This window comes from Euprymna scolopes, unplaced genomic scaffold, assembly GCF_053919585.1.
Source record: "Euprymna scolopes isolate OS-2025 unplaced genomic scaffold, ASM5391958v1 sca631, whole genome shotgun sequence".
NCBI classification, from domain to species: Eukaryota; Metazoa; Mollusca; class Cephalopoda; order Sepiida; family Sepiolidae; genus Euprymna; species Euprymna scolopes.
In genome coordinates this window covers 1-7,500 of record NW_027633693.1, presented here as the reverse complement: position 1 = coordinate 7,500, position 7,500 = coordinate 1, and the positions used below count along the sequence as shown (strand labels likewise).

General features: G+C 57.5%; 1 pseudogene; it reads left to right on the top strand.

Moving 5' to 3' along the window:
• Window positions 1-5,194: 5,194 nt before the first annotated feature.
• LOC145275196 (small subunit ribosomal RNA) lies at window positions 5,195-7,500 on the top strand (annotated as a pseudogene; the record flags this gene model as incomplete).

Sequence of the window (7,500 nt, the reverse complement as noted above, 5' to 3'; positions counted from 1 at the left end):
CACATGAAAACCCAAATCTCATTTATTAAGATTTTCGATAGATTGAAAATAATGATAAATTGATTTTAGCAGGGCTGCTGAGTTAGCTTATAGGAGCGAGCTAAAGTAAGAAAGAAACACGCCGAAACACACCGACCGGCACCCCCGACGACGACCACGGGTAAACGGCGGGACTTTGCCGCCTCTTAAGCAAGTTTGACTGACGACTACCACGGCTATTCGGCTAGGTAGGTAGGTAGGTAGTCCTCCTCCTCGGCCACCTAGCCGTCGTCGTCGATCGAGCGACCGGGTATATTCAAGACGCCTCTACCGACACCACCACACCAGCGGGCAGTTTAGCGAGCTTGCCAACTCCTCTGCCTCCTCAAGCGCTTCCAGACGCCTACCGACACCACATGCTGCTGGCTGGCTGTCTGTTGTTACAATGGAATTTAAAAAAAAAAACAAACAAAAAACCCCAACTCTATTAAGATTTTCGATAGTTGGAAAATAATAATAAATTAAGATTTTCGATAGATTGAAAATAATGATAAATTGATTTTAGCAGGGCTGCTGAGTTAGCTTATAGGAGCGAGCTAAAGTAAGAAAGAAACACGCCGAAACACACCGACCGGCACCCCCGACGACGACCACGGGTAAACGGCGGGACTTTGCCGCCTCTTAAGCAAGTTTGACTGACGACTACCACGGCTATTCGGCTAGGTAGGTAGGTAGTCCTCCTCCTCGGCCACCTAGCCGTCGTCGTCGTCGATCGAGCGACCGGGTATATTCAAGACGCCTCTACCGACACCACCACACCAGCGGGCAGTTTAGCGAGCTTGCCAACTCCTCTGCCTCCTCAAGCGCTTCCAGACGCCTACCGACACCACATGCTGCTGGCTGGCTGTCTGTTGTTACAATGGAATTTAAAAAAAAAACAAACAAAAAACCCCAACTCTATTAAGATTTTCGATAGTTGGAAAATAATAATAAATTAAGATTTTCGATAGATTGAAAATAATGATAAATTGATTTTAGCAGGGCTGCTGAGTTAGCTTATAGGAGCGAGCTAAAGTAAGAAAGAAACACGCCGAAACACACCGACCGGCACCCCCGACGACGACCACGGGTAAACGGCGGGACTAACTGTGACTCTCTTAAGGTGTGAGGAGGCTTTGCCTCTTAAGCAAGTTTGACTGACGCCTACCGACACCGGTCAGGTCGGCGAGGCTCCCGGCGGCCCCGAGCGGGACCACAGGTTGCGGAAGGCGTCCAAGTGAGCGGCGGCGACGCCAGGAGGCCCCGGGGTCGACTCCGCGGCCCCCGGGTCGGTGTGCGGGCCTCCAGAGCTCGATAAAGTAGTGGTGTCGCTAGCGGTCGAGAAGGCACTTTTCGACGCCTACTGCCACCCCCACATGGCGGTAGGCGCAAAACTGGAAAATCGCCGACCAGAAATGTCGCTTCGTATAATCGACGTTTTTTTTGACCACCATTTTCAGGTGTCGGAGGTGGGTCTGGACGAATACCAACACCATTTCTGGGGTTTCACAACCGCCCGGCTTCTCCGACATATGTTGGAAAGGAGTAGCGATCGAGCGAAGGGGGCTGTCGGTAGGCGGCCGCGGGTTGCATGTGTGCCCGGACAGCACCCCCATCCAACTAAGGGGTGTCCCCCGGGGGCCAGGGGGACCTCGTCCAGGTCGGCCGGGCGCTTCCAGACGCCTACCGACACCGGTCAGGTCGGCGAGGCTCCCGGCGGCCCCGAGCGGGACCACAGGTTGCGGAAGGCGTCCAAGTGAGCGGCGGCGACGCCAGGAGGCCCCCGGGGTCGACTCCGCGGCCCCCGGGTCGGTGTGCGGGCCTCCAGAGCTCGATAAAGTAGTGGTGTCGCTAGCGGTCGAGAAGGCACTTTTCGACGCCTACTGCCACCCCCACATGGCGGTAGGCGCAAAACTGGAAAATCGCCGACCAGAAATGTCGCTTCGTATAATCGACGTTTTTTTTGACCACCATTTTCAGGTGTCGGAGGTGGGTCTGGACGAATACCAACACCATTTCTGGGGTTTCACAACCGCCCGGCTTCTCCGACATATGTTGGAAAGGAGTAGCGATCGAGCGAAGGGGGCTGTCGGTAGGCGGCCGCGGGTTGCATGTGTGCCCGGGACAGCACCCCCATCCAACTAAGGGGTGTCCCCCGGGGGCCAGGGGGACCTCGTCCAGGTCGGCCGGGCGCTTCCAGACGCCTACCGACACCGGTCAGGTCGGCGAGGCTCCCGGCGGCCCCGAGCGGGACCACAGGTTGCGGAAGGCGTCCAAGTGAGCGGCGGCGACGCCAGGAGGCCCCCGGGGTCGACTCCGCGGCCCCCGGGTCGGTGTGCGGGCCTCCAGAGCTCGATAAAGTAGTGGTGTCGCTAGCGGTCGAGAAGGCACTTTTCGACGCCTACTGCCACCCCCACATGGCGGTAGGTGTAAAATCGGAATAGACCGGACCAGGAATGTCGAGGGGGAAAAAAATGACAAAGTCCTGGTGTGCCTAGGCGTCGAGAAGGCACTTTGCGACGCCTACCGACATCCCCATGTGGCAGTAGGCGTAAAACTGGAAAATCGCCGACCAGAAATGTCGCTTCGTATAATCGACGTTTTTTTTGACCACCATTTTCAGGTGTCGGAGGTGGGTCTGGACGAATACCAACACCATTTCTGGGGTTTTCCAGTTTGAAAGTTTTATAAAACATGTTCGGTAGGAAGCACACTTTGGTGTGTCGGTTCGTCGGAGCAGCGACTCTTTGCCTCGTGGTGGTCCGGAACGTCTCTACGGGCTTGTCGCAAAGGCGTCAGAAAGTGGCATCTCCGCCGCCTAGGGCTGTCACCGTTATCGCTGTCGCCGCGCTCCAACTTGTTTTGATCCGCCGCCTTCGTTCCTGCCAACCGTGCGCCCGCTCATCGTCGTTAGGTTATAATACGTGGTACGTGTGTGTGCTTCTCCGTGGACCTAGGGCTGCTCGACGTGTCGAACGATATGTTGGAACAACTAACGGCTCCTTTTCCTGGTTCCATAGTCGTCGTGGTACCCGCGTCGTCAGCCATATCTATGTCCACCATGTTTAGCCGATACGTTTGCTGCAGCTTCTGCTTCCGCCTCAGCGTTCGCCGCTCTCAGCCGCCGCTGTTGTTGCTGCCGTTCTGCCATTCAACCACTACCTGCGAATCTTTCGATGATCGGCCGAACGACCCATCGCTGTGCGACCGATAAATCCTCCGGATTAGGGAGAAACGCCGCCGCTCTCTGCCGCCGTCGAACGGAAAAACGTACATTGTAACGAACGAACGAACGAACGAACGAATTAACGAACGAGCGAACAAACAAACAAAAATAGCCGCGGGGGATGCACTATGTAGATCCTGATCCCCTTGTAACCATACGTACGTTGTTCGATGCTCTCCCGTCCTGGAAGTCGCCGCAGCAAACAGGAGGATGAGCAGCAGCAGGCGCCGCCGCCGTAACCGCCGCCTGCCTGCCGCCTCCTACTCCTGTCAGCGTCCGATCTCACAGCCGTGTGAACGTTCGCTGACACCCGATTTCTTTCCGTCTGGCAAAACCTTGGACGTCCCGCTCGCGGTACACGTGCTGCAGCGACTTCTCGTCCGACAACGCATAAGCGTCGACGTCTGCCGCCGCATCTTCTGATACGTGGACGGTGATAGCGCTAGTCCCTTCTTGCGCCACCTCCACCTTTGTTAGCGCCAAAGAAGATCGATCGAGCAGTCGTGGTCGCAGTCGATTAACCCGTTTTCACCGTCCGCAGTTCCCAAGCCGCCGATCAAGTCGTTGCTCTTCTTGTTCGTTCTTCCCATACCGTCGATTTGCACGGCTGCCGGATGAGCCATCCTCTGTCCGGCGAAGCGCTCACGTCAGTGATCGATACTTGCACCGACAGTCCTCCCGCTCGCGACTCGGTGCTCGAATCGGACTCGTTCGTTTTTATCTCGATGCGATTGTGAAAAGGGGGACCGGTCGTCAATGTCGTGTGTGTCGACGATGTTGTTCGCCCGGTCCGCCGCGTTGTTGTCGTTTTTTTTTTTTTTTTTTTTTCCCCTAACGTTCGCCGTCGCACGGACGAAAGGGTGAGAAAAAAAAAAAAAAGCTCGAAAAAGCCGCCCAAAAAAATCGGACCGAGGAGCCGCTTGCGAGAACGCGCCATGTGCACGTTGTCTTCTCCTCGGTTTTCCGAGCACGAACACGACGCCGGTCGGTCGGTCGGTCGACGAAGGCGACGACGAAGGTGACGGGAAAATTTACGCCGCCGCTGCCCTGGTCCAGCTCCTCCCCGATGACGGCTGTGATGTTGACGTTGACGTTGGCGACGACGACGACGACGACGGAGACGACGACGACGACGAGACGGCATCGATGGCGACCACGATGACGACGACCTCGACGAGTTCAGTCTGCACCTTGACCTCCGATGTCCGTGTGCACTGCCGTCGTGCTGTTTGTCGTTTGTCGTATGTATCGCTGTCAAGGGTGCCGTTGTCGTTGTTGTTGTCGACGTTGTTGCTTGCTCTCTCGTCTCGGTCGGTTGGTACGTTGATGACGACGACGACGACGAAGACGACGACGACGACGACGAGACGGCATCGATGGCGACCACGATGACGACGACCTCGACGATTCCCAGTCTGCACCTTGACCTCCGATGTCCGTGTGCACTGCCGTCGTGCTGTTTGTCGTTTGTCGTATGTATCGCTGTCAAGGGTGCCGTTGTCGATGGTTGTTGTTGTCGACGCTGTCGTCTGTTCCTCTCTTCTCGGCCGGCTGTGACGTGGACGTTGACGACGACGACGACGAGACGGAATCGATGGCGACCACGATGACCGACGACCTCGGCGAGTTCAGTCTGCACCTTGACCCTCGATGTCCGTGTGCACTGCCGTCGTGCTGCTTGTCGTTTGTCGTATGTATCGCTGTCAAGGGTGCCGTTGTCGTTGTTGTTGTCGACGTTGGTCGCTTTCGTTCTTTGAGTCTCGGTCTCGGTCCAAGTCAGGGGAGAAACAAAAAAGAGGCCATCAGCGCGGGCAGCGCGCTTCTTCTGACGGCGAACCCCCTCGAAAAATAAATAAACCCGTGCCCGTCGTTGTAGTTGTCTGTCTTATGTCGGTCGGTCGGTCGGTCGGTCTGTCGTTCTGTCGAAACAAAGTCCCAAATTCCAACGGATACCTGGTTGATCCTGCCAGTAGTCATATGCTTGTCTCAAAGCTTAAGCCATGCAAGTGTAAGTTCACGCCACGCATTAGAACGGGCGAAACCGCGAATGGCTCAGGAACCGGACCTAATCCTCGGGACCGTATTCCTCCTCGGAGGCGATGGATAACTGTGGCAATTCTAGAGCTAATACATGTGACACAGGCCGCGATCGGTCGGCGCGCCGTCGTCGCCACGCCTCGCGCGCTGGCACCCGCGTCGGCCGTTCCGGGTCGCGGCGCTACATATTAGACTGAGACCGATGCGCGTCATTCCGTCCTCCCGTCGTCGGCGTTCCCGCTCGCGGGTCCGTTCGGTGGCGGGGCTCATAGGGCGGCGCGCTCCGCTTTGGTGACTCTGGATAACTCACTGGTCGATCGCACGAGCTTTCACGCCCGGCGACGGGTCTCTCGAGGGTCCGCCCTATCAACTGTCGACGGTCGGTTAAGTGCCTACCGTGGTTACTACGGGTAACGGGGAATCGGGGTTCGATTCCGGAGAGGGAGCATGCGAAACGGCTACCACATCCAAGGAAGGCAGCAGGCGCGCAAATTACCCACTCCCGGCACGGGGAGGTAGTGACGAAAAATAACGACGCGGGACTCTGTCGAGGCCCCGCGATCGGAATGAGTACACTTCAAATCCGTTAACGAGGACCAACCGGAGGGCAAGTCTGGTGCCAGCAGCCGCGGTAATTCCAGCTCCGGTAGCGTATATTAAAGTTGTTGCGGTTAAAAAGCTCGTAGTCCGAACTCGGGTTCGTGGTCGCGCAAGCGGCCCCGGGGCGGCGGCGCCATCGTCCGTCGTTGACTTTGGTCGTCCGTTCGCATTCCCGGCCCTTTCCGCCGGTGTCAACCGCTAGCATACCCGCCACGCGGTCCTGCCGGCGAGGTGGACGAGGAGGTCGTGATCGGGATCCGGGAAAAAAAAACAAGTGGTCGTCGGTTTCGGTTCCGGGAGTAGTCTAACGGGGGGGTGCTACGTGTGTGTGTTTGGGTGCGTTCATTCGCATCCCCGCACTCTGACCCCCGCGCTTCTCTCCCTCTCCCTTTCCGCGCGTTCCTCTTTTTTTTTGAACCCCCCGGTCCGCTCCGAGTCCCTGCTTCGTGTCTTGTCTGCGCGCGTGTTGCGGTCGGCGGTTTCTCCTCCAAGGGTGCTCTTAACCGAGTGTCCGCGGCGGCCGGTACGTTCACTTTGAAAAAATTAGAGTGCTCAGAGCGGGCTGTTCAAGCTTGCATACGATAAGCATGGAATGATGGAAGAGGGCCTCGTCTACGTCTGTCGGTCTCCGTCTACGGCGAGGCAATGATCGAAGGGAGCGGTCGGGGCCACTCGTATTGCGACGTTAGAGGTGAAATTCTTGGATCGTCGCAAGACGAACTGCAGCGATGGCGTGTGGCAAGCACGTTTTCCTCGATCAAGAGCGAAAGTCGGAGGTTCGAAGACGATCAGATACCGTCGTAGTTCCGACCGTAAACGATGCCGACCGGCGATCCGCCGGCGTTCGCTTCCATGACCCGGCGGGTAGCCTGCGGGAAACCAGAGTTCGGTTCCGGGGGGAGTATGGTTGCAAAGCTGAAACTTAAAGGAATTGACGGAAGGGCACCACCAGGAGTGGAGCCTGCGGCTTAATTTGACTCAACACGGGAAAACTCACCCGGTCCGGACACCGGTAGGATTGACAGATCGATAGCTCTTTCTCGATTCGGTGGGTGGTGGTGCATGGCCGTTCTTAGTTGGTGGAGCGATCCGTCTGGTTGATTCCGATAACGAACGAGACTCCGGCCTGCTAACTAGTGCGCCGATGTCAGTGATTTTTACGGCGGGCTCGGCGTCCTCCGTGGCGCTCGGGTCCGGGTCGGTTTTCTCACGCACTTCTTAGAGGGACGGGTGGCAGAAAGCCACACGAGGCGGAGCGATAACAGGTCTGTGATGCCCTTAGATGTCCGGGGCCGCACGCGCGCTACACTGGAGGTATCAGCGGGGACTTCGCCCCGGCCCGAGAGGGTTGGGAAACCTCTGAACCACCTCCCGTGATAGGGATCGGGGCCTGTAACCAACCCCGTGAACGAGGAATTCCCGGTAGGCGCGGGTCAACAGCCCGCGTCGATCACGTCCCTGCCCTTTGTACACACCGCCCGTCGCTACTACCGATCGAACGGTCCGGTGAGGTCCTCGGATCTGGCCGACGACGCCGCCGGGCAGTGCGCGACGTGTCCGTCACGACACTCGTGCATCTACGCCTCGGCGTTCGATGCCTGGAGAAGACGACCGAACCC